General features: G+C 41.0%; 1 long non-coding RNA gene across 1 annotated transcript; it reads left to right on the forward strand.

Moving 5' to 3' along the window:
- The first annotated feature begins 20,359 nt into the window (after positions 1-20,359).
- LOC134757332 (uncharacterized) lies at positions 20,360-21,829 on the forward strand. Its single transcript, XR_010131197.1, has 2 exons — positions 20,360-20,446; positions 21,024-21,829. It is a non-coding gene; the product is annotated as an uncharacterized lncRNA (long non-coding RNA).
- The last annotated feature ends 4,041 nt before the right edge of the window (positions 21,830-25,870 follow it).

Below are 25,870 nucleotides of genomic sequence, written 5' to 3' on the forward strand. Positions count from 1 at the left end.
GTGCAGAATATATATTCTTTTTACACACACATAAGTCGAGCACCTACTAGGTCATAAAGGTTGTTTTAGAAATTGCATAGACTCTATGTTAAAAAGAACTCACAAATCAACAACAAAATAATTACAATAAAATTGAATAAAAAATCATAAATTTGGAAAGCAAAAATCACACATGTAGGTAACCAATGAGTTGTTTGTTTATTTGAGACATTCTTGCTCTGTCACCCAGGCTGGAATGCAGTGGCACAATCTCAGCTCACTGCAACCTCCACCTCCCGGGTTCAAGCGATTCTCCTGTCTCAGCCTCCAGAGTAGCTGGGATTACTAAGTGTGTACCACTAAGCCTGGCTAATTTTTGTATTTTTAATAGAGATGGGGGTTTCGCTATGTTGTCCAGGCTGGTCTCGAACTCCTGACCTCAAGTGACCCACCAGCCTTGGCCTCCCTAAGCGCTGGGATAACAGGGGTGAGCCACCACACCCGGCCGCCAATGAATTAGAGAAAAAAAATCACAGTGGAGGTTATAAAATATTTGAAACTGCATAACAATGAAAGCACTATATATCAAATTTATGGGAGTCAATGAAGACAAGAATTATAGAGAAATGTATAGTCTTAAATCCATGTGTTAAATTAAATATTGAAAATACATGAGTTAAGTATTCAAGAAGAAAAAGAAAACATTAAATTCAAAGAAAATAGAAAATAAATAAGAGTAAAAGTAATGGAAAAAATATTAATGATCTGCAAAATTAAAAGCTGTTAGTTACCTTACTGATAGAAAAGGAAAATCTCAAGCAAGGATGCCCAATTAGAAAGAAAAAGGGATGAACTCCACATACATAAAAGAATACTACAAAAAACTGAATTCTTATAAATTCAAAAACTTAGATAACATGAAAAATTATATACAAGTATATAGATAAAAACAGAAATAGGTGTGTATACACAAACACACATAGATATACGTACACATGCAAAATTTACCCAAGAAAACGTAAGAACATCTGAATAAACCAATCACCATTAAGTAAACTGAATTGCTAGTCAATGTTTAGTTTTCCATATAGAAAGAGATAAAATTGAATACCCAGCTCATACTGTACACAAAAAAAACTCCAGAAAAATTAAATGCCTATATGTTAAAAAACCCAAACTTTTATAATTATCATAATATAATGTAAAATAATATGTTTAGGAAGTTAAAGACTAATATCTTAAGACCTCAAAAAAGCGAAAATCATAAAGAAACAAATTGATAAACTTGACTACATAGAGATTAAAATTTCTAATTTACAATACACAGCCAAACACACAAGTAACAAACTGGAAGAAGATATTTGCTGTGATATGGATTTGAATGCAGGATAAAATTCCTATAATCATTAAGAAAAAAGACAAATATACCATTAGAAAAATTAGTCAAAATATAGGAACAAGCAATGCAAATTTTAAACTATAGGGTATCATCAGGTATAAGGTGTCATCAGGTAAGCTAAATAATACCAAATGTGGAAGAGAATATGAGGAAACAGTTGCTCTCATACAGTGCCGGTAGGTGCATAAATTGATACAATCACTTTCAAGAGAAATTTAGTAATTAAAAATGTGACTACTTTTTAGTTCAACAATTTCATTCCTAGTCAAATATCTTCCAATCTCATCACACTCTCATCCTCCTGAAAAAGAAAGCCAAACCAAATCCAAATGACTTTACAAGTTATTTTATCAAACCCTAAAAAGAAAAGAAAACCCAGAGAATCTCATCCTACATTAACCAAACAGTTTCAAGAAATTGGGGAAAAATGAAAAATTATCCTGTTCATTTTATATGATAACCTTGTTATAAAAGATAGGATAACTTTGATACCAAAACCAGAAATTCTCACATGTCTTTATAAGAAGAATAGTACAAAAATGTTCACTGCAATATTATTTGAAATAGCCAATATTTACAAAATGGAAATTTCCATTGGTAAGGAAATGGACACATTATAGAATGTTCTCATTATGGACTACTATACAGCAGTTAAAATGAATGAACTACTACTCAGCCATAAAAAGGAATGAATTAATAGCATTTACAGCAACCTAGATGAAATTGGAGACTATTATTCTAAGTGAAGTAACTCAGGAATGGAAAATCAAACATCGTATGTTCTCACTCATAAGTAGGAGCTAAGCTATGAGGATATGAAGCCTTAAGAATGACACAATGGACTTTGAGGACTCAGGGAAAGGGTGGGAAGGGGGTGAGGAATAAAAGACTACAACTTGGGTTCAGTGTATACTGCTTGGGTGATGGGTGCACCAAACTCTCACAAATCACCGCTAAAGAATTTATTCATGTAACCCAATACCACCTATTCCCTAAAAACCTATGGAAGTGAAAATTTTTTAAAAAAATTACATGAACTAGAGCCATGTGTAACAACATAGACTGCAAAAACACAAAAATGAGGGAAAAAAAACACTGAAGTTGGTCTATTTGTGTAAAACAATAGGTAGCTACATATTCTATAAATGCACGCGTGCACACATGCACACATACACACACACCACACCACACCAAATATACTTTAGCGGAGAGGAAAGGAGGAGAACGAAATCGGGGAGGGGTACAATAAGCTTCGACTTGGCTGGAGAAAAAAGTGAAAGATTAAAACAAAACCAAGTTTTCTCTGACTCTTTCTGCCCAGGCCAGTGCCCCTAGTCAGGGCCTTCCCCAGGATACCAGTGCAGGAACAGCATTTTCTTTCACCAAATTTGAATCACTTGCACATATTGCATCATCGGTAAATCAGCCAGCATCCCATAGGGCACTTTGATGCAGCCAAAATATTTTAAGTTTCCCATCCTTCTCCCTTTCTAAAGACCAAAAGACTACAGCTGGCTTCCCTGGCTTCTGGCAGCCATGAGAATTCTTTTATTATTGCCTGGGACCCCGGCAAACAAACATCTCTAGTCTTCTCTTTCCTTTTCAGGCTCTGCATTCATCTTCCGAGACCTGACCACATACAAAAGTTAGTGTTCCCTGCTTCTCCTTGGAGGGCCCTGTGCCTTGATGGAAAATTCCTTCTGGACAGTACAGCATAGAACTCAGAGTGCAGTCTCTAGAGTCCTACTCTGTGTCTGTGGGCAAGGCACCTCACTTCTATGTGCCTCAATTTCAGCCTCCATGAAACGGAAATAAAAATAGGACCTCCTGGGAAATGTTTTGGAGAGCTTAAGTAATAAGAGCTCACCTTTAGTACACGCTTACTCTGTGTCAGTTACCAAGCTAAATGCTCCACCTGTCTTATCTAGCCCTCTCAACAATGCACTAAGGTAGACATTTTTGTCTCTCCTTTCAACAGATGGAGAAATGAAAATACTCTGTCTAAAGTCACACAGTCAGAAAGCAGTTTTGGTTTTGGGTCTTTGACCATTATGCTACATTGTCTCCCTGTGTAAGGGAGATAAGAAGAATCTCATGCAGTACTTCACAGAGTGCTTGGGATACAGAAAACACTCTACAAGTGTTAGATGTTGTAGTTGAGAGTCATACTCAGGCTATGCAACATATAAACACAAAGCTTAACAGAAGTTTCCAGGCCCCGTCCACCAAGTGGGTCGCTGACCATGAATCACTCCTGAGGAACAAACCTGTGAGAGAGATCTGCTTATGAAAGGAAGTGTAAGACAGGTAAGAGAGCTGTCTATTTTCATCACCATGGCTCTGCCACCGCAAACCCATTCCATGAGCTTTCTGGCAGTAAGGATCACAGCCTAGCAATGAGCATCTGCCTTAACTTGCTTATTTCATAGGCTTTAGTCATCTAAGCTTCATAATACTGCAAGCTCTTCAAAGGTAGCGACTTATGTATCACCTCCTCCCTGTCCACCTCAGCCCCTGTTTTCATTGATGCTTGTTTTGTCTTAAATCAATAAATGTTTAGATTATTTAGAGATAAGTTGTTTCAACCTACAAGACTGAGAATCTATGGAAAGAGTTGAATTTTTGAAGCAAGGAGCCAGCTGGGATGCTGCTTTGGTGTCTGTGGAACCTGAAGAACAAAGTAATAGGAAATTCCTCCCTAAACTAACTGATCGATAAATAGAGAACACTTACATCAATTTCAGTATGCTCACATAAAGGAATATTATACAATCAGTAAAAAGTACAGTTATAAACAAGAGGGTTTTTTGTTTGTTTGTTTTGAGATAGGATCTTGCTCTGTCACCAGACTGGAACGCAGTGGCTCAATCTCAGCTCACTGCAACCTCTGCCTCTTGGGTTCAAACGATTTTCATGCCTCAGCCTCCAGAGTAGTTAGAATTACAGGCACACACTACCACACTCTGCTAATTTTGGTATTTTTAGTAGAGACAGGGTTTCTCCATGTTGCTGAGGCTGGTCTGGAACTCCCGGCCTCAAGTGATCCACTTGCCTTGGCCTCCCAAAGTGTCGGGATTACAGGCACGAACCACCCACACCCGGTCAAGAGCTTTTAATAATCAATGTTAAAGCAAACTAAATATGGCCTGAGAAGGACTCTGTACTTCTATATTTGAGCCCTTCTGGATGAACTGTAACTTAGCCTAATAGTCCAACAAAATTGACAACCTAACTTAGTAATATGCACCTGTAACAATGGCTGAGTATTGGCCAGTCCCAATGGCTATACTTCAACCACTCAAAGACTACTGAATGTTCAAACTGTGTTCAAATAAGGCAAACGCCGAGCTGTAACCAATCTCACTCTTTCTGTACCTCATTTCTAATTTCTGTGTGTCACTTTACTTTTTTTGTGTATAAATTTGTTCTGACCACGAGACACCCCTGGAGTCTCTGAATCTGCTGTGAATCTGGGGGCTGCCCTATTCACAAATCATTCGTTGCTCAATTAAACTCTTTTAAATTTAATTCGGCTGAAGTTTTTCTTTTATCATAGAGAAGAATGTTTATAATATAATGTTAAGTGGAAACATAGGATACATAATTACATATAAAACGCAATCTCAGCTACACAGAACATAAGCACAGAAGAAACAATGGAAGGAAATATGGTAAATTCACAGTATTTGTCTGAATGGTGAGATTCTGAGTGATATGTACTTTTCCTTTAGACTTTTCTGTGCTTTTAAAATTTTTACAATAAGCATTTACTTATTGTATTAACTGAAAATGTTAACTTTTCAAATGGTTCCTTCATAGAATGCAGCTTCCTAGGCGCACTGGCACCTCCTCTTGTCCCTCCACCAAAGACGGTGAAAGAATAGAGTCTGAAAGCTTGATCTAGGCTTTCACTCTCCCAGCCACTGGTTAGAGGAGCTTGGATGAGCTCTTGTAAGCCTCAGTTTCTTCTTTAGATAAATAGGAATATAGGAATAACAGCTCCTCCTTACCCAGATATTGTAAGGACTACCTGTGATGGAACAGAAGTGGAAGCACTTTGTAAATCCAAGTACCATCTAAACCTTAGCTGGTTGTATTTGCTCTGCTGTGATAGCACAGTTTTTTACTATTGTGCCCCCGCCCCCTACACATACACACACACACACACACACTTTGACTCATACAGGCCTTTCCACCTCAGCATGCTTTTGTGGGAGAGAACACTTACCATGACTGCCTTTTATCTACTCCTATCCCAGGCCACACACTGCTAGTCTCACCTCTCCACTGGCCTGCTGCTGAGAGGCCCAGAGCCACACCTGCTTATCTTGGGTGGTAGCAGGTGGGGGTGGTTACTGTTGGAACAGAAGAAGGTTGACATCATCCTGGGTGCTGCCCATGAAGTGACCACAGGGCAGGGGCAGCCAAAGGCAAGTGCAGAAAGAAAAGCAAACACAGGAAAGGAAGCACCAGAGTAGACAGCAGGGAGGGCAACATTTCAGGAATTGCAGCTGCTATAGCTCTAGGTTCCCCATAGGGACCTGCCAGTTCTGGACACAGAGAAAGCTTTGTTGCCCATCTGGTTGACTTCTCAAGATCAGCCCTGTTGATCAGAGCTCAACACACCATCCAGAGCAACACCTTAATGAACTGTAGCTTTTTATAGCCTTTATATGTTGTAAAATATTTGGACACATATTTTCTCTCTTGATCCTCACAACACTGCTGTGAGAAGGGTATCTTCTCTATCCAAATCCTGGATAATTTAAATGCATTATCCAAGGTTATGCATTCTACTACCAATAATCCAGTTGTATCTTAGCTAATCTAACTGTGCCTGGTGCTAATTCTTCTAGTCTCCAGGTGACTAATATCTTGCTATGTAAAGACCCAGCTCTGTTTTGTCTTTTAATAAATTGTAGGAATTATATATAATACTTGGAGTTGGCCAGTCACAGTGGCTCACACCTGTAATCCCAGCACTTTGGGAGGCCGAGGTGGGTGGATCACCTGAGGTCAGGAGTTCAAGTCCAGCCTGGCCAACATGGGGAAACCCCATCTCTACTGAAAAAAAAAAATATATAAAAAATTTGCTGCACGTCGTGGCAGGAGCTTGAGGCAGGGGAATCACTTGAACCCAGAAGGCAGAGGGTGCATTGAGTAATTGTGTCATTGCGCTCCAGCCTGGGCAACACAGTGAAACTAAAAAAAAAAAAAAAAGAAAGAAAAAAAAAGGAGTTATTCATTCATTTCCATAGTTATTAAGAGCCCATAGTGCATCAAACACTGTTCCTTGCAATACAGGGTTGGACGAATAAGGATGAATTATATAGGACTGGTATCTCACTATCTTTCTCTTTCTCTTTGTTTACAGCAAAAATACATCTGTCAAATCTCTCTCATCTCTACCCCTTCATTATCTCTCTCTTGGACTGTTTCAACAGGCTCATAAGTGGTCTGCCAGCCTGCAGCCCTGCCCTGTGCTTGTCTATCTTTTTATAGCCGCTCAGGGCCATCCCTAATCCTCTAGGTTAGCCCTCTACTTGTTCCATATGGCTGCAGGATAAAAAACAAGATCTTAAGATGGGCTGCAGGGGTCCCTCTGGGTCTGTGTCCTCCCTCAGCCCCCATGTCTTTTCCATTCTCCCTGCACTTTAATACTGCCCTGCTGGTAGGTAACCACTCCCAGGCCTCCAACACAGCTGCCTTTGTCCATTCCCAGCCTTTGCGAACACAACTTTCTCTGCCTGACATACTCCTTTCTCAGTCTTGCCTAGCGAATCTCTATTTAGCCTTTACAGCAAAGCTCAGATGGTCCCTTCTTCTAGAATACATTTCTGGTAGTCTTCCCCAACTCCCAGCAGCCCTCATCTCCTGTGTGGAGTTAACTCCTTGTCACTTTGCACTATAAACCTATTATTATTATTATTATTATTATTATTGTTATATTTTCTAGTCAGAGTCTCACTCTGTCACCCAGGCTGGAGTGCAGTGGTGCGATCTCAGCTCACTGCAACTTCTGCCTCCCAGGTTCAAGCGATTCCCTGGCTTCAGCCTCCCGAATAGCTGGGACTACAGGTGCGTGCCACCATGCCCGGCTAACTTTTTGTATTTTTAGTAGAGATAGGGTTTCACTATGTTGGCCAGGCTGGTTGCAAACTCCTGAACTCAGGTGATCTGTACTCCTTGGCCTCCCAAAGTGCTGGGACGACAGGTGTGAGCCACCTTGCCTGGCCCATATAAACATTTTAAACCTGTTTGTCTATCCTTCCAGATGAATCCGCTAAAGAGGTTATAGTCACATCTTAACACCTAGCTCACAGCCTGCCTGGCACATAGTAGAGACTCAATAAATAGTTTTTAATTGGATTAATTGAATGGCGAACAAACTGTGTTTTTAATCATAACTTACTCCCCACCTAAGAAGAAAAATCTTCTGTTGTCTTCATATGTCCTTTAGCCTGGTGGGGAGCAGGGAGGAGGAGGGAGCTTGTGATTCCACAGGTGCTGTGGTTTGAATATTCATGTCCCCTCCAAAATTCATGTTGAATAAGCACATGGTAATATTAAAATGTGGTATAATATTTCATTGTAATACAGGGCCCAGCTGACAATGTTTCAACTTTACCATAATGTAAAAGTGATATGCATTCAGTAGAAACTGTACTTAAAGTAACCATACAAGCATTCTGTTTTTTACTTTTAGTACAGTATCAATAAATGACATGAGATAGTCAACACTTTATTATAAAATAAGTCTTGTGTTGATGATTTTGCCACCTATAGGCTAATGTAAGTGTTTTGAGCACATGTAAGGTAGGCTAGGCTAAACTATATATGTTTGATAGGTTACACGTACTAAATGTATTTTTGACTTAATATTTTCAACTTACAATGGGTTTATCAGGACATAATGCCATTATAAGTTGAGGAACATCAGAAGTATTAAGAGATGGGGCCTTTAGAAGGTGATTAGGTCATGAGTGTTCCTGTCTCATGAATGGGATTAAGACCTTTATAAAAGAGGTTTTCTGGCCAAGCACAGTGGCTCATGCCTGTAATCCCAGCACTTTGGGAGGCTGAGGCGGGTGGATCACCTGAGGTCAGGAGTTTGAGACCGGCCTCACCAACATGGTGAAACCCAGTCTCTACTAAAAATACAAAATTAGCTGGGTGTGGTGGCGCATACCTATAATCCCAGTTACTTGGGAGGCTGAGGCAAGAGAATTGCTTGAACCTGGGAGGCAGAGGTTGCAGCGAGCCAGGATCATGCCACTGTACTCCAGACTCTGTCTCAAAAACAAAACAAAAAAAAGCTTTCTATAGCATTTGCCATTTTTGTCCTTAAATTCCTTTTGTCACGCGAGGGCACAGCATTCATCCCTTCTGAAGGATACAGTAACAAGGCACCATCTTAGAAGCAGAGTGCGGGCCCTCTGCAGACACCAAACCTGCTGGCTCCCTGATCTTGGACTTCTCAGCCTCCATAACTGTGAAAAATACATTCTATTTTTTAAATAAATTATCCAGTCTATTCTATTGTGTTATAGCAGCACAAATGGACTAAGACAACATATTATCTGTTTTAATGTATTAATCTTAAAACCATTCCTTATGCTCATCCATGTTCATTACATGTTTGTTGAAAGTAAATTTTGTGTGTATGTGTATGAATTTTAATTATGTGGATTTTGTGAATTTTTAATCTTGTGAATTTTGTGAAAGTGAATTTCTGTGTCTGTGAATTTTAAAAAACAGCAGTTTTTGAACATCTACCACCAGCTCTGCCCTAGGGGGTACACAGCAGGATTAAACATGCTCTCTACCTGCAAGGATACAAGGCTGTCCTCGAGAATAGGATCTGAGCACTTGGGCAGGAGAATGCTAGAGTCAGAAGTCCAAGTATGGGGAAGAATGAACAGTAAAGAGGAACCACTGAATCCAGGGGGGACAGACAAGCTATCTCGGGGATAGGAAGGTAGGGCCAAGAACAAAAAGTCAAGCCTTGAGTCCTAGGCTCCCTGAGGTCTAAGCAGATGAAGAATAACAGCCCTCTAGAGTAGAGTACAAATTGCAGCTTAAAGGTCAGAGGCAGAAAAGACAATCACATTGGACAGTAAGAGATTCTCTAAGGGCAGTCTGGTTGGGCTCTAACTATCAAGAGGCAGGGGCCATTTCTACAACTCCTTCTATAACTCAATAAGTACTTTTCCACTATTGAATTTTCACCAACAGATTGACAAGAAGACGTGAACAGGCTGGGAGCCGCCCTTAAGCCAGAGCAGATCCATTTCTTTCCATCAAGATAAGAAAAGGAGGAGGGGCAATTCTCCACCCCTGCACCTCCAAAGTCAGCTCCCTGGGTGTTATTAAGCACCACCACATCAGTATACCAACCCCAGAGTCCCTCCAAATACCCATGTAAACATTCATTTACATTTAAATTGTGCTTCTCTGGATTCAGACTCTTTATCTGAAAACTCTAACAACCCAATTGTCAAGAAAACCAACTTGTCATTTCTAAGTCTGGTGGTAAAGACCTTCTCCTCCCCCAGGAAACCCCTCATTCAGCAGGAAGCAGCTTCAGGTGTCCCTGTCTGGACGGGTTTAGTCAGCATCCCAGCACACTCAAGGACGATCCTGAAAATATCTGTGCTCTTCAGTAGGGAAGGATGAGGGTCAAGGAAGTGTGCTAGCAAACCATTGCATTCATTTTAATGGGTAGAGAGGGAAGGGTAGTCAAGGAAAACTTTAGAGAAGAAAAGTCTTGTAAAAACTGCTGGAGGTGCTGGAAAGAGCTCTGCTCTGGAAGTAGAGCTGGCTTTGAATCCCAGCGTGGTGGCTTCTTAGCTTTCTGAGCTTCAGTTCTTCTACATCTCTATACAGCAAGGTCAAAGGGTTTCAATGACCTGGGCTAATATGTGCTGTGTATGGGTCTTGATGCTTAAATGAAGCAATGTATATGAATATCCCTGGCACAAAGTAGACATTCAGGAAATGCTTTTCCCTTCCTTGTGAAGGCTGGAAACGCTGATTGGTAGAAAGCAAGAGATAAGCACCCTCCTAGGAGGAAGGGACCAAACCATCAGGCAAACCATGGAGGGCTGGGCAGTGAAGGAATTTGCTTGTCAGTTTAATGCCTTGAAATTTACTCAACTCAGTGAATACGGGGCTTCTTTTATCAGATCTTGGACTAAGAGTTCAAGGGCTGAACCTAAGGACAAAAGAAGGGGAAGAAAGCACTTCACCCAGCATGTGATTAATATGAAAAATGGGTCAAGCCTAGGGATGCGCTAAATCTATTCCCTCTGCAGTGTCAGTGGGGTGTCCCCTTCCTACTTACTAGAAACTAAACCAAGTCAAAGGAAGAAAATTGAGAAAACAAAGAAAGGGCTAGGAGAAAAACAATTAACACAAACACTTCAGGTTCTGCATACACGAGTCAGAACTCCCACACCCAAGCAGGCCTTGGTGTCATAGATTCCAGATTGCAACTTTAGCACACAGCCAAACTATTAGGTCAGTCTTCTTGAGGATCTCACATGGCTAAGGAGTATTCTTTCTAACAGATATTTAAAACCCAAATGCTTTCAACGACCTTCAGCCAATATCTCCATAGCATCTGGTTGGCCAAGATGCCTTCATGTACCCACCTCTTGTCAGCCAGCCCGACAATCACCTTCGGTGGAAGGAAGAAGAATCCTTCTCACTAGATATTTTGGGAGTGGGTTAGATGAAGAAATTGGGACACAGCGAAGAACCTGGCCAAGAAGCATGAAAATCTGATCTTATTACTGTTCTCCTTGGATGTGGTTTGAAACCTGTCCCATCTCAGGGTGCTCATTTCCTCATAAGTAAAACAAAGATGTTACCCATGTAGCTCACACATGTCTGGGCCAGGAGTAATAGGGGCTTACATCCATGTAGCCCCCAAGCATATTGACATCCTTTTTTTTTTTTTTTAAGACCTTCACAATATTGTTGAAAGGAAAGCCGGGAAAATGGCAGTTTCTCCCCTTCACAGCTGAGGCATCTGAAATTCAGAGAATTTAAGTGTCTTCTGAAGAGCAAGTCAGGAGTAGAACTGGCCCCAATCCCAATGCCCATTCCACTCCAACCCACTGCCAATTTTTTGCTATAAAAATGCAATTGATTGTAAAGTATTCATAAAATATGGTGTTTCTTTTTATATAATTTTATTGTTTCTCATTTTATCCAAAGTATTGCATATTCATCATAGACAATTTAGAAAGAACAAATAAGTAAAGGGAAGAAAATCATGATTACCCATAAATTCACTGAAATATAATGTTGTTTGAAGAACAAGTAAAAAGACAATATGCCACAGTTCTAATCACCTAATATTCAATCCTGAGATCACCAAAGATGATAGGGTTCAACAGTTACATCGGGCAGCAACCAGAGACTGTGCTCTTGGGGAGACAGACGCTCATGAGGGGAGGGGTGGCAGCAGTTAAAGGAAAAAGTAGGGTCAGAGTTTTAATGCAGACAGATCTGTATGCTGTGGGGAAAGGCCAGTGGACAGGGACGCATCTGCTCCTCCAACAGGGAAAGGAGAAGACAGCTGGAGTGACCCCCCTCTCAAGAGGTAGGGCCCATGTGGAGAAACAGCACCATTGACTTTTTGTCCATATTATCAGGCCAGGCACAGGGTGGAAGAGGGGAGAGATGGTGACGGGTCTCTGGAAGTTCTTTACTGATTTCCTCTTGTGAAATTGTTTTCTTTAGTGATGTAGAAGGCAAGGTCTATCTGAAAGTGTAAGGAAGATATCTGAGGGTTTCAGGAGGCAAGGAGAGAGTAGAAACAGTTGTCTCCAAGAAAGAGAGAGAAAACAGCAGTGAGGGCTCTGGTGAAGACCTCAATTTGGTCTTATGTTTTCTCCAGCTGCACATGCATAGGCTTGGAGTAGATAACGAGTTGGAGATAATCAGCCTTGTGGCTAAGCAAGCCAGAATGAAGAGCTGAGAGAGAAACAAGGAAGGCGGAGGTGTGCAAAGGAAGTGAAATGGTAAGGAAAAAAGAGAAGGCTTCTGGAAATTTCGAGAGAGACATAATGTTGGTGGATTCATGGCTAATAGGTGAAGAAGGGCTATTGGAGCTGGTGTAGAAAAGCATGTGAGCTAGAAAGAGAGAAGGAGTGGTCAAGAGATGTTTAAAATTGTGATTGCTGGTGGCACTGCAGTTATTAGTAATGACAAGGTCTAGGCTTTGACCTTGAAAGTGAGCAGCTGAATTAGGGTAGGATAGAATCATCAGCAAGACGAGATCAGGGAATTGAGAGGGCCAAGAAAAATAAAGATTATTTAATTCACTTTAAAAAATGTATTGGGAGCATCATGTATATTCATAATGAAATTACCAAGAATTAAGATGGAATAGTGTTGGAGACTGTAAAGTGACACAGAACTTAAATTGTGGAGAAAACGTGGTAGTGACCCAAAGATAAGGAGATGGCTTTGCACTATACATTACTGGGTATTGGATCTTGGAACCCTGACATTCAAAAGCACTTATATGTGATGTTACTTAATTTGTCTTTTTGTTTGTTTGTTTAAGACAGAGTCTCACTCTTTTGCCCAGGCTGGAGTGCAATGGCACGATCTCAGTTCACTGCAACCTCTACCTCCTGGGTACAAGCGACTCTAGTGCCCGAGCCTCCCAAGTAGCTAGGATTAAAGGCATGCACTACCATGCCGGGCTTATTTTTGTATTTTTAGTAGAGACAGGGTTTTGCCATGTTGCCCAGGCTGGTCTTGAACTCTTGGCCTCAAGCGATCTGCCCGCCTCAGCCTCCCAAAGTGCTGGGATTATAGGCATGAGCCACAGCGCCCGGCCTGATGTGACTTAATTTGAAATTATTTAGGAACAGAAATTTTTTTTCAACGGATTAAAAAAGCAAATAAATGAGCGAAGAATATAAAATCTTAAAATGTATACATTCTCAGCATCCTCTGTTGAAGAAATTCCATCGTTTTAAGGTGTAGAGCTTCCTCGGAAGACTAATGAGTTTTGTTACTGCAGACATTTAAATTGCTGGTGATCACCCTGAACTAGTGGAAGTTTTGTTAGAACAGGTCAATTTCCTTTAAAATGTAGGGGTTTTTGTTTGTTTGTTTGTTTGTTTGCTTGCTTGTTTTGTTTTTGAGACAGAGTCTTGCTGTGTCGCCCAGGCTGGAGTGCAGTGGCGTGATCTTGGCTCACTGCAGACTCCACATTCTGGGTTCAAGCGATTCTCATGCCTCAGCCTCCCCAGTAGCTGGGATTACAGGTGTGTGCTACTACACCTGGCTGAGAGGAGATGCTTCTTTTTTTTTTTTTTTTTTTTTTTTTTTGCTTTGTTTTGTTTTTTGAAACAGAGTCTCACTCTGCCACCCAGGCTGGATTGCAGTGGTGAGATCTTGGCTCACTGCAACCTCCGCCTCTCAGGTTCAAGTGATTCTCCTGCCTCAGCCTCCTGAGTAGCTGGGATTACAGGTGCCTTCCATCCCACCCAGCTAATTTTTGTACTTTTAGTAAAGACAGGGTTTCACCATATTGGCCAGGCTGGTCTCAAACTCCTGACCTCAGATAATCCACCTGTCTCAGCCTCCCAACATGCCGGGATTACAGGCGTGAGCCACCGCGCCCAGCGGGAGATGCTTCTTAAACTCAGATGTGGAGGGTGAACATGAGGACAAACTTGCAAAAACATGTCAGGGAATATCATTACAAAGATGTAAGAGTAACAGACTTAGAAGTTCAGAGAGTGACAACTAGCTCCCAGCAGGTTGAAGAGAAGGTACCATGCGGATAGGTACAAGAAGAGTCTAGAACAGTAGTTCTCAATCCTTAGCTTGCAATAGCAACAACTAGGTTGCTTGCTGAAATGCAGGTCTCTCCAGATATGATGCACGCCAGCTTACTACTTCGCGAACTCCTCGTCTAAAGAAGTAGTGCCAGCGCACGATGGGCTCGGGGCATGGTACAGAGCTTAGATTTTAATCTCTACAAGATGGGAAATTATTGAAGCATTTCCCACCAAATGTACCAGAGGAAAAACAAGTGTGTCTTCATGGCTAAATGTATTTCAAATCCACATTTTCCCCCTCTTAGCCTAAGCAAGGAGCTTTCCAATATTCCAGGAAACTATAACCTTCCTTAGTATCATTAACAGACATTAGAAATAGAGTCTAGCCCACAGGAGGTTCTTAATAAATGCTAAATAAATAAATAATAAGTAAATAAAATGTAATAGGGTTTATATAATGCTGTCACCTCCACTCAATATCATTCCAAACTTAATATTGCTTTCTTTTAAAGGCCTTATATATTCCTAAAGTTCCTTTTCAAACTCTAAACCCATTCAGAAAGCCTTTGGATTCAGCATGCCTTCCTTCACCAAATTTATAGGAAGGACAATCTTGAGCCATCTGGTGCCTATTTAATTTTTAACCACCTCTCCCTTGAAATATTTCTTTCTTCATTCTTATTTTGTCCTAAAAACTTGGCTATGAGCTAAACTGCACCATCTGTGACTTCCAGTAAATACAACTGTTGCTAATGAAATTACCCAGTTTCATCATTTTGATTTAAATGCCTTGCCTGTTTTTCTTCTGACCTTTCGTTGCTTGCCATCAAACTCAAGCTTTTGTGAATTCAGATACATACGTCCATGTAGGTCAGTCTTGAGGAATAAATCTTCTCTGTGAAGCACAAGAACCTGGGCCAAGCCCGCTCAGCAGGCGGACATGGGAGGTGGGGGCCAGGGCTGTGCAGAGAAATATAGATGGCACTTGTGCCCGTCCGCTCAATGTGCGCAGGGCCCCAGGGCAGACCCCCGCCATGTGACCAAGTGGCCGCTCGGTCTGGCTCTCCGGCCTCCCATTTGTTAGGATGCTGACGATATTAATGAGTTGGGGTGTTGGAGACCATTCCTTGGCCTTTGGTGTCGGTTCCTCCCTGCACAGGAGTGCTTGACCTGATTGAAGAAAAGGAAAGTTCAGAGATTCTAAACTTTGCCCAAGTGGAGGGAAGGCCTTCCAGAAAAGGAGATACTTTTGAAGAAATCAGGTCCTTTCACTGCCCAGGACAATGCTTTCATTTAGGTAGCAAACCACTGTCTTTATCATGGCCCCATCAAGGGAATAAAAGAGAATGAAATAGACATTCGTCCATCAAGTCATTCAGTCATCAAATTGTTATCAGTACTATTGTCAACTATATCAGATAATTAAATAGTGGAGGGTATTATTAGTACTTGCATTAGCTAACATTTATTGAGTCTTCACTGTGTAGCACGCACTGTGCTACGCCCCTTACCTAATCAGTTCATTTAATCCTCATAACAATCCTATGGCTGGGAACTGTTATTATTCCCACATGACAGTGAAGAAGTGAGGCTTAAAGAGGTTAAGCCACTTATCCAGAGTCTCACAGATTCTAACTCATGCTCATAAACTTGCTGCTTTATTGCTTTGCATTTACTGGTGCTCTCCTGCGTGCCAGATACTGTGCTGGGAACTGGGGATGCAAAAATGACAAAGATGTAGTCCTTGCCCACTTTCCAGGGAAGCAAGAGATAAAAATGCAAATACACCATCTGAGTGAAGCTACAACAAAGTAGGAAAAATATTCTGGGGTCGCAGAAAGAGAAGGGATTCTGTCTGGGGAAGCCAAGGAAAGATTCACAGCAAGGAGACATGAGATCTAGGTTCGAAGGGAGATGGCAGCCCTGGCAGAAGGAAAGAGGCATCCAAAGGAGTGGAAGCGTATGAAAAGCGAGCCAAGGGGAAGGAGCTTCTGCAGGGGTGGGGATGTGTGGGAGGGTTAAAGGACTGGGAGGTGTTCTCGCCCAGACTGAAGAGACTCGGATGGTGGGGGGAGTCAGCCCCACAACTTTACACCAAAACTGTCTGTCACTGGGTCTCTACAATCACCAGAGGGTGGGGTGGAAGTGGGGTGGAAGGTAGGGATGGAGTAGAAGGTGTCGCCAAGGCAGCCCAGCTCATCTGGCTAGCATTTAGCCTAAGAAGCAGCAGGGCTCACCTTTCATTACTGAATTTTCATTAGCCTTAAGGACTCGCCCACACCCTCAAGGTGGTTAAACAGTCAGGACAGTGAGGAGATACCCAACAGGCCCAAAGGGGGTTAAGCTGTAGCCCCACATCTCCCCGATTATCCGCTATCTTCACTTTAATCTCTGCCTCTCTTCTAACGTCAGGATGCTGCTCCTAATGACCAGGAAGGAGATCTGTAAGTAAAAGCTGTTTTTAGTTCCAATAGTAAAGATACGTTCATTCTCTGTACGTGTGTTGTCAATGTAGTATGACTTCAGTGAAGACAAAATCTCCACAATCCCAAACACACCCCCGCTGATTCTATCATCAGTTTCAACATCGCTTCCTTCTTAGGACCAGGCTTTAAAGGCTAATGCTGATAAGAGAACCCTACTGGGGAGGGCTGACACCAGGAACAACTTCATCAGGAGCATGCATCAGATCAGCCAATCTCCTCCTAGGGCCCTGGGGAAAGGGATAGGTGTGACCAAAAAAGCTTTGTTGTCGCAGAACAAGGGTCAGTAAACATTTTCTCTAGAGGACCTGACAGTAAATATTTTAGGCTCTGTGGGCCACTTGGTCTTTGTCACAACTGCATAACTCTGCTGTTGCAGCATGAACACAGCCATGGACAACGTGTGAATAAATGAATGAATGAATGTGACTGTGCTCCAATAAAACTTTATTTGCAAAAATTGGGCATGCAGGCTAGATTTGGTCCACTGGCCATAGTTTGCTAACCACTGAGACAGGTCAATGGGCACCTGCACAGAGAAATAGGATGCCAATCTGAAAAGAGCTCATGGGATGCTGAAAGTGGGATCTACCTAATTAATTTGGTTGCGGTCAGGCCCCAAACATGTTACAGCTCCCCGAGGGTACTCCTGGGAACAGTCCCCTTTTCTGACCTCCAAAACACATCCTCAGTGTCATCCTGGCTTCATTCCTCATTTTCAATTAATCCAGTCTACCACTAATGCTGTGGGGTGATAGCATTTTCAATTAATCCAATCTACTGCTATTTCCTCCAATGAAATCTCTAAAGCCATATAAAGCTCAGGAGGTTAAGAAATATGTTCATAGTTATCTACACAGAAGTAAGTGACAAAGCCAGGACTGAAACCAAGTATGTCAGACACTAAAAACAGATGAATATCCTCACTGCATCTTTACTTTCCAAGAGCCCCTGGGAAATATGTTTGGCATAAAGCCGTCCACGGCAGCCTCACACAGCATCTCTGGGAACCCTTCCCAATGACCCTCACCTTCTGTACTCATAGCTGGACCCCCTGCCGACCCCAAGGGAGATACTCAAGAAATAAGACCCATTTTTTAATATAAGTGCAGGTGGTTGTGGGTGCTGGGATTCTAGGCATACAGTCAAACTGTACTATGTAAATAGACAAGTCAGAATGTGAGCTTTTAAATCAAAGGTGTAAGTTTAAAAGTAACTTTATAAGAAAGTTAAATCAAAAGTTAAAGTAAAATTTTTATATTAAGAGCAGGGTCTGAAACAAGTGTCTATGAGTCAGCAGGAGAAAAAAACTATTATTTTATAATAGCCGAACTTTAATGATACACACGTGGTCAACTAATGAAAATGTTTGAGGTGGCTTAAATATACATGTAAGTGATTAATACAGGGGTAAGAGAATTAGCTTAAGTAGCAAAAGGGGAGAGATGCTTGAACCATGCTGCCAGAGAGTTCATGATCACATGAGGTAATCACAATCGCTTAGGCCTCAACAACACTATTCTCTCTGGTGCAAAACTCTAAAGCTGTGGCCCTCAAAACTTAGGGTGCCCAAGAATGACCTGGAAGGCCTACGTTAAACAAATGACTGGTATCCCTCTGCAGATTCTGACACAGTAGGTCCTGCCTGGAACTTAGAAATCATTGTTTTCAACACACATTCCTGGTAGTTTTGATGAAGATGGTTTAGTGATCATCTATGAGAAATGCTGATTTTCAAGAACTTCATGGCAGGCTCTCTGAACAACACAATCATCATCATTATCTCTAGAAGAAACTTAAGCAAAGAATATTCTTTGAGTGACTTCTCAAAAAGCTCAATCCTTGGTAAAACATGGAGGACAGAGGATTCTATCACTGCCCTGGGAGGACGTTTCCATCAGGAACTAAGGAAGTTTAGTGCAGATATTACCTTTCTGGCAATCCCACTCTCTTCAGAGATGGAGCTTGGAGAGCCTAGGAGAATGTATGGTTGGTTTCAGATCTTCATGTTGGGTCTCCACATTGCCTCCAGAAGAGTGATTCAGTCTGGCATCTCTTCACAATATAAGGCCACATGCTTCCCAACTGGATGGTCAAGACATTGGGGTCACAGGGTCCTCTTTCTCCTCTACTCTTTACATCTTGCCATAGCCCCTAATAAATCTAATTCCTCTAAGCACCACTCTGCTCGCCCCTCTGAATGCCTACTGCTCCGGGTGTCCTCTGTGTACCCTAGTCTCTCCCGAGCCCACCTCTCTGTGCCCAAGAGACAGAGCACAAGGATCCCACCAACACCTCCTGTGCCTTCTGAGCTCTGGTTCCCTTTCTACTGGGTCAAAGGGTGGCACCAGCTGCAGTTATTCCTCTGCCAAAGGCCAGGGTTCTGAATGGCCATCCTCTCCAGGTTGTAGTGACCGCCCTCTCCTGTCCCTCTGCAAGCCCAAGAGGTAACAGTTCCTCCACTGATTTTAGCCCTAGGGTAGGGCACTTCCTTTGGTGGTGGTCTTTCACCTTACTCATGCTTTTGTAAATAGTCCTGCTCCTCAATTTCCCCATGCTATGAGCATGGAAAGAGAGATGAAGCTATACTACCCAAGAAACAAAAAGGGACCTACTTCACAGTAATTAAAGAAACCCTCATGTGTCCAGGAAAGGTAACAATATTATTATGTAGAAAGGGAGCAACTGAAAACAAAATCATTAGCGGAACTTCATGCCACAATTCTAGCAACTATCCCTGCTTCTGTGTGTCTAGGCTTTAAATGAGATAATTAATATGAGAGCATATTAAATCTTATTTTTAAAAGGGTTAAAAGTAGTAAATACCTAAAGGAGTGAATTGTGTAAGCAAAACCAATTTTTCTCATCTGTAAAACTAATTATTTTTATTATTATCCTTCAATTTGAACAGTTTACCAGGTGCTCTTAAATGTGTTTTCTTATTTGATGTGTCCCTTACACCAGCCATGGAAAGGGGATAGGATTTTTCCCCTTTATAATATGGAGAATGGTGCTCTGAAAGTTTAAGGCATTTGCTCACAAATTCACATAAGTGATCCAGGCAGATGTTCAGGGATCTACCCACCATATAAGCCTCATTCAGGGGAGGTTTGCAGTTGTGGTGGCCAACAGGTTTCACACAACAGTCAGTTTGCATTGGTTGGTAGTAACTGTGATGTGTTGAAAAGATTCTGAGGCTGTTTGGACTCAAGAGAAAACAGTATCTCAACTAGCAATGTCTGGCAAGACATAGAATTGAGGAGCAATACCATGCCTCCTACGGATTTTCTGCCTTGACATAGTGTTTGAGAGCATGGGCTTCGGAAGGGTGAAGGCCTAAGTCAGGGCCTGACTCAGTCTCCCCACTCAACCTTCTGATAGTCTCATCTGCTATCAAAGGTCATAATATTAACTTCCCCACAGAGCTGTTCCTTTTTGTTCCCAACCTAAACTTATTTTCACATGAAAAGAAGCACCACCCTTATCTAAAAGGACAAATCATGCAGAGAAAACTATGAACAGCATCCATTCTAGACTTAATTCGATCAATAAAAGTAGCAAAGTGCAGGAGGGGATGAGCTGGGCTTTGAGTTAGGAATGCTGGCATCTGTCCCAGTTTTCCTTTCATAATTTGTTCTAGGGCTATGGAGATGCTCATAAAGGATTCTCATTCCTATTGTAAGCCAGAGAGAATGCAATCCAATGCAATGTTTCGATCATGGAGTCTTTATTGGACACAGGCTGGCATGAGTTGATGGCACTTGAAAATCAGCAAGGTACTTTCCAAAATAATTTATAACCCTTCCTTAAAAGTAAGTCCTGTTTGTCAGTATTGGTGAGTTCTGTCTGACCTGTGCAATCATCAGCACATGAGTTAATTTTTTCAATAATGGTTTCTTAATCTAGAAAATGAGATTGTTGGAACATAATTTTTTAAAAAAGCGTAATTTTCCTACTGGGAAAATGAGTATGAAAACTATGTTTGTCAATTTCCTAACTTTCTTGGTGTTATATTGTCTTTGTAGTAATGAAAATAATGGTAATAATATCATAATTTAATATCTGTTTGAACTGTTATTCCTCCCTTTAGAATCAATTTATTTTTCTCTTCTTATTTTTCTGGTGCCTTTGATTACCTCTCTTACTTTTTAAAATTTTTGTAACGCTTTTATTTTTGTAAACATTCGTTTTCCTTGCAGAATGCAGCATGTGAGTATTACGTGCATGCTTTGTTCATGATAATAACTGAGGTATGCCAGAAAACCTCCCATCCTGAAATACATCCTCCTCACGCATGAAACTCCGTGTTTCGAATAGTGGAATCCGTCTCTCTGACTTGTGTTGTCTTTGCAGCTACAAATGCTCCTGGGAGGAACAGCATCTTCAGTCTCTAAACCTTGGTGCAGCTGAGTTTATTAGAGGTTTTCCAGACCTTAACAAGAGCCTGTGACAGTACTAAGACCCTCGGGATGGTGTGAAGGAGTCTGGAACCAGGAGGCTGCTGCGTTTTACAGGATACTGGAGCCCAGTTCTCAATCAAACGCTAGAGTTCAGAAAGACATGCCTCTCAGATCTGTCTACCTTTAAGCATTTTTTTAATTAATAACTGGATATTGACCATTAAAACCATCACAGGTATAGGAGTTTGATGACTAAAATTTGTATTATAGATACAATTGAAATGTTTAGAAATCTTTATAAGAAAATCATTACTACTTGGGTCAGAAGCAATGCAAGTCAAGCTTAGGTCTATGGTTTTTGCTCCTGATCAGTAATATGTAGATGGCACGTGTTCTCTTACCCTCTCTAAATCTGGAAAGATGCATTTCATAGTGCCTCTAATCTCAAAAATTTTAACTTTCACTTTTAATTGTTGAAAATGTCGTTCTGAAATCCAACAATGAATGAGTGAATGTGTACATATTCATCATATACTTGTACACACACACAAATAAAACCAGTATCTCACAGCCCACATATCTTGTTTAAGCTGCTCTTTCAGGAAGATTTATGACACTCTGCTTCACAAAGAAAGTTTAAAAGAGAGAAAGAAAATGAAATGAAACAGTGACTGTTCCCTAGTGCAATTACTCTGTCAAATACTCCCCTAGGGAAAGGAATTTGCTCTTATTGTGAAATAAATTAATACAGAAACCAGACTCCTGCGGTAACTTTTCTTTATCCCCAGGCAGTATTTTCCCACTACTGCTCTCAAAATTCACTTTTGGCGATACACATATGGGAGGTTGGAAATAGCTAGAAATTATATGTTTGAATTTTAAATATATTCCCATTTCCATAAATGTTAGCAGCTCCCCAAATTATCAGGGAGTACACAATCATTTAGAGATCGCCTGCCTCAGAAATCAATTGCTTGTCCTCTTCATCCTCGGTGGGGGGTGGAGGAGGAGAGGGAGCACTTTCTCTTACCACCTTTTCAAGCTCACAAATAAGAATTTCTTTCCCAGAAGCTGCCACTTGCAAAGAAAATTTGGAATGACAAGGCCCATTGGGCTGCAAGAAGTGTGTAGACACGTCTAAGCTTAGTTAGTCCTTTTTCCAAAATCCACAACTCAGCATTCACTGGGAACCTTCACTTGCCACATGCCAGCTCAGGCCCTCCGTGATTCCTAATTAGGCGTTCACCGCTCAATTAGTGCCCCATTAGCCTCGTACCATGTTAACTTTAAACTACTGGTTACATTTCTCTTCACTTCAGCCATATTATGAATGGATAGAACTTACAAGCAATCATGAAAACCCTTGCCAGCTGAAATTCACTCTAATCTTAAAACAACATAAGAGCAGTATATGTAAAATCGATAAGGGAATGTCTTAACCAAACTACAGAGCAAAGCAGGGTCTTTTAGGAGGAGGCTATTCAAGGGGGGAAAATAGGGAATATATAGTGCAAATAAATATCAAGCACACAGAAGTGAAGATAATGACTAAACGCTCCATGCTGACCTTTATGATTTGTGATTCTGTGCCTTCCCTTTCCACATCATGGAAGCCTTACTGATGAACAGGTATAAACCTCTTTTGGTAGCTTCCTAGGGGCAGATATTTCCATCTCTAAGTTATTTCACTTAGAAACAACTAGTATTTATTGAGCTCTTACTTTGTACCAGGCTTTAGTCTATGGGCTTTATATGTTTTACCTGTTTAATTCACACTGCGCTGAAAGTTATCTTTCCTGTCTCCATTCAATGGGAAAGAAAACTGAGGCTTAAAGACCATAGATACCACTGCATAGTGTAGAAAGCAAGAAGACCCTGAAGACGAGAGGCTCTATGTCCTATGCTACATTGTCTACTAGAAGGATTTTAAAATGCCGACAGGTTTAATAACAATAAGTATCCTTATCTATCATTTATTAAGCATCTACTACAGTATGTTCTTTTGTGTGTGTGTGTGTGTATAAGTATAGTGTGTCTGCACTCTTATTTTCAGAGCGATGCTGCCTCTTACACACACAAATGAAATAATGATGGCAGGATAATGAACTGATTAAGAGCACAAGCTGTGGAGTCAGACTCTCAGATCAAATCTCAGCTCCGCTACAGCTAGCTGTGTGACCTTGCACAAATTACTTGAACTTTCTAAGCCTCATCTATAAAATGAAGGCAATAATGGCAACTACCTGGTGGGGTGGTTGTGAGGATGAAAGGAAATAATCTCAGAGAAGGGCTTAGAACAGAGCCCAGTGCATAGTAAAAGTTAAATGAATACTGTAATTATTTTCCTCTGTTGACAGAGAAGAGATTTTTATAGTCAATAGGTAGGCTGGCCTGTAAGACTCCTCCACTAAAAATATAACTGGTTACATTGTGGTTTCACACCAATAAGCACTAAGAGATGGTAGACTTTTCTTTTTTATGGTGTTGATTTAGTTTGGCTTCGTTGGGCAGTTCAAAAAGCACATCTTTTGACCCATTCCCGGTATTCTCTGCAAATTGCATGGACTTTTAGTCCAGACAAATTCAGTGAAGGGTGAGAAAGGGCTACAGAAACAGAAAGGAATGCAAAAAACATTGTATAATTCTAAGAAATTATAAATTACTTTCACTAAAAGGAATATTAAGGCATCATATTCTTTTCTATTAATTCTTACTATAAACAACACATTCTCAGTGTACAGAATTTAGAAAACAGAGAAAGGCACAAAAATTTTTTAAAGACTAAAATGAGAAAAGAAAAATCAATCTCATAATCTTTTCACTGTTGGTTTTTTGAGGATAGATAATGAGTCAGTAAATACTGGCATGGCCACACCAATGGAGAAAGAGTTGTCCATTCTGATTGGCTGGACCCAGCTACAACAATTCCCAAATATTCCCAGAACTACCCTAGGCTTGTGCACACTTTGCATTCATATGTGTTTGTTTCTGGAAACACACTGAATATATATGTTCATTCAGATTTTAAAATTGCTTTTATCACTTATATAATGAACTTTTCCTGTCATTAGACATTCTTTAAGGGCATGATTTTAAAATCATCTACTAATAATGCAATGGAGTTGATATCATGATTTATTGAGACATTCTATTAGTGTTCAATATTCATGGAGTTTTCAATTTTTGTTATCGTAAATATCTTTTTTACATAAACCTTTGAGTAGCTAATGTGTTATAATTTGAAGCACATATTTACTTACATGCCAAAATAACATTTTAATTTTAGCACAAGCTGTTACTTCTACAAGTTACTGGGTTATTTGGTATGTTTGTGGGGATTCTGCTACTAGGAATGAAATTCACACCTGCCTTACATATACCATTACATGTAAATGAGTGTAAAATTGTTCTATAAATGGTAAGTTTCTATACAGCTGTGTTATTATGATTATTTATGATAGCGTTAGTACCATCAACCACAGGTATTACAAACGCTCTGCTTTCTATCTTGACTTTTAGACTTGTAGGTCTTTTAAGTCCTAATAACAGACTTAACTAAATAACAGTATAACACAACTTCTCTGCCTGCAGATGAAGATATTGCATATCTTTTTCCTGATCCCCATTTGATGACCCCACCATTGCAAACCCCCACATTTTGGCATAACAAGCACCTGGACACATCTCAGTAAACATGTGGCCAGGTAAAAGCGAAAAGGAAAGTAAAATGGGCTGGGCATGGTGGCTCACACCTGTAACCCCAGCACTTTCAGAGGCTGAGGCAGGTGGATTGCTTGAGCTCAGGAGTTCGAGACCAGCCTGGGCAACAGGATGAAACTCTGTCTCCATAAAAAAAATACAAAAAAAATGTGCCAGGCGTGGTGGCATGCACCTGTAGTCCCAGCTACTTGGGAAGCTGAAGTGGGAGGATCACTTGAGCATGGAAGCTGGAGGTTGCAGTAAGCCAAGATCAGGCCACTGCACTCCAGCCTGGGTGACAGAGTGAAACTCAGCCTCACAAAAAAAGGAAAGTAAAATGGGCATCTGTTACTGGCGGTCCAGCACATATTCACCCTCCTTCTGGACAGAATACTGTTATTTTTTGTCCCATTATCACCCACGTGGCTTGAAGAGTGTGGGGGCGAGCTCCCTGAGGGCTTCAGCCACTCAGCATATGCCATCCGCAGCCACAGTGACTGGCTCCGGGGCATACAGCCCAATGTCAGGCAGTGAGACCAGGGAGTTTCCAGAGAAGTGAAATTATTCTCTTTTTCAGTAAAACTACCAGAAAAGACCATCACTTTTCCTCTAAATTTGTTGATGTGAACACCTGGAACTGTTGGTGTCATCTTGATACCATAAGGGAGAAGCCTAGATCTTTCTAGAAACTATATTGTGGAATCTGAGGATGAAGCCAACACTACACAAGGCCAAGCAAAGATAGAGGCAAACTAAGACAAGCTTGTAGTTCTAGAAAGATGGCCGACTAAAGACACGCTCAAAATTTTCCTACTATCTAGAAATTCTGGATATACATTATTTCGGTAATGCAAGTCTGAGCTCACACAGAGGGGAAAAGAGTGAGTGTGTGTGTGTGTGTGTGTGTGTGTGTGTGTGTGTGTGTGTGTGTGTGTGTGTGGAATGAGAGAGAGAGAGATAGAGACCAAGTCAGAAGTTAGCATGCTTACTCTTAATTCTATAAAATATACTAAGCTGAAGATGATAGAGTGATTTAAAAAATAGGTAAAGATCCCAAAGTGAGCTCAGATCTCCGTGGTGAAGCCACTTAGCAGATAATGA

This window comes from Gorilla gorilla, chromosome 16 (assembly GCF_029281585.2).
Source record: "Gorilla gorilla gorilla isolate KB3781 chromosome 16, NHGRI_mGorGor1-v2.1_pri, whole genome shotgun sequence".
Taxonomy (NCBI): domain Eukaryota; kingdom Metazoa; phylum Chordata; class Mammalia; order Primates; family Hominidae; genus Gorilla; species Gorilla gorilla.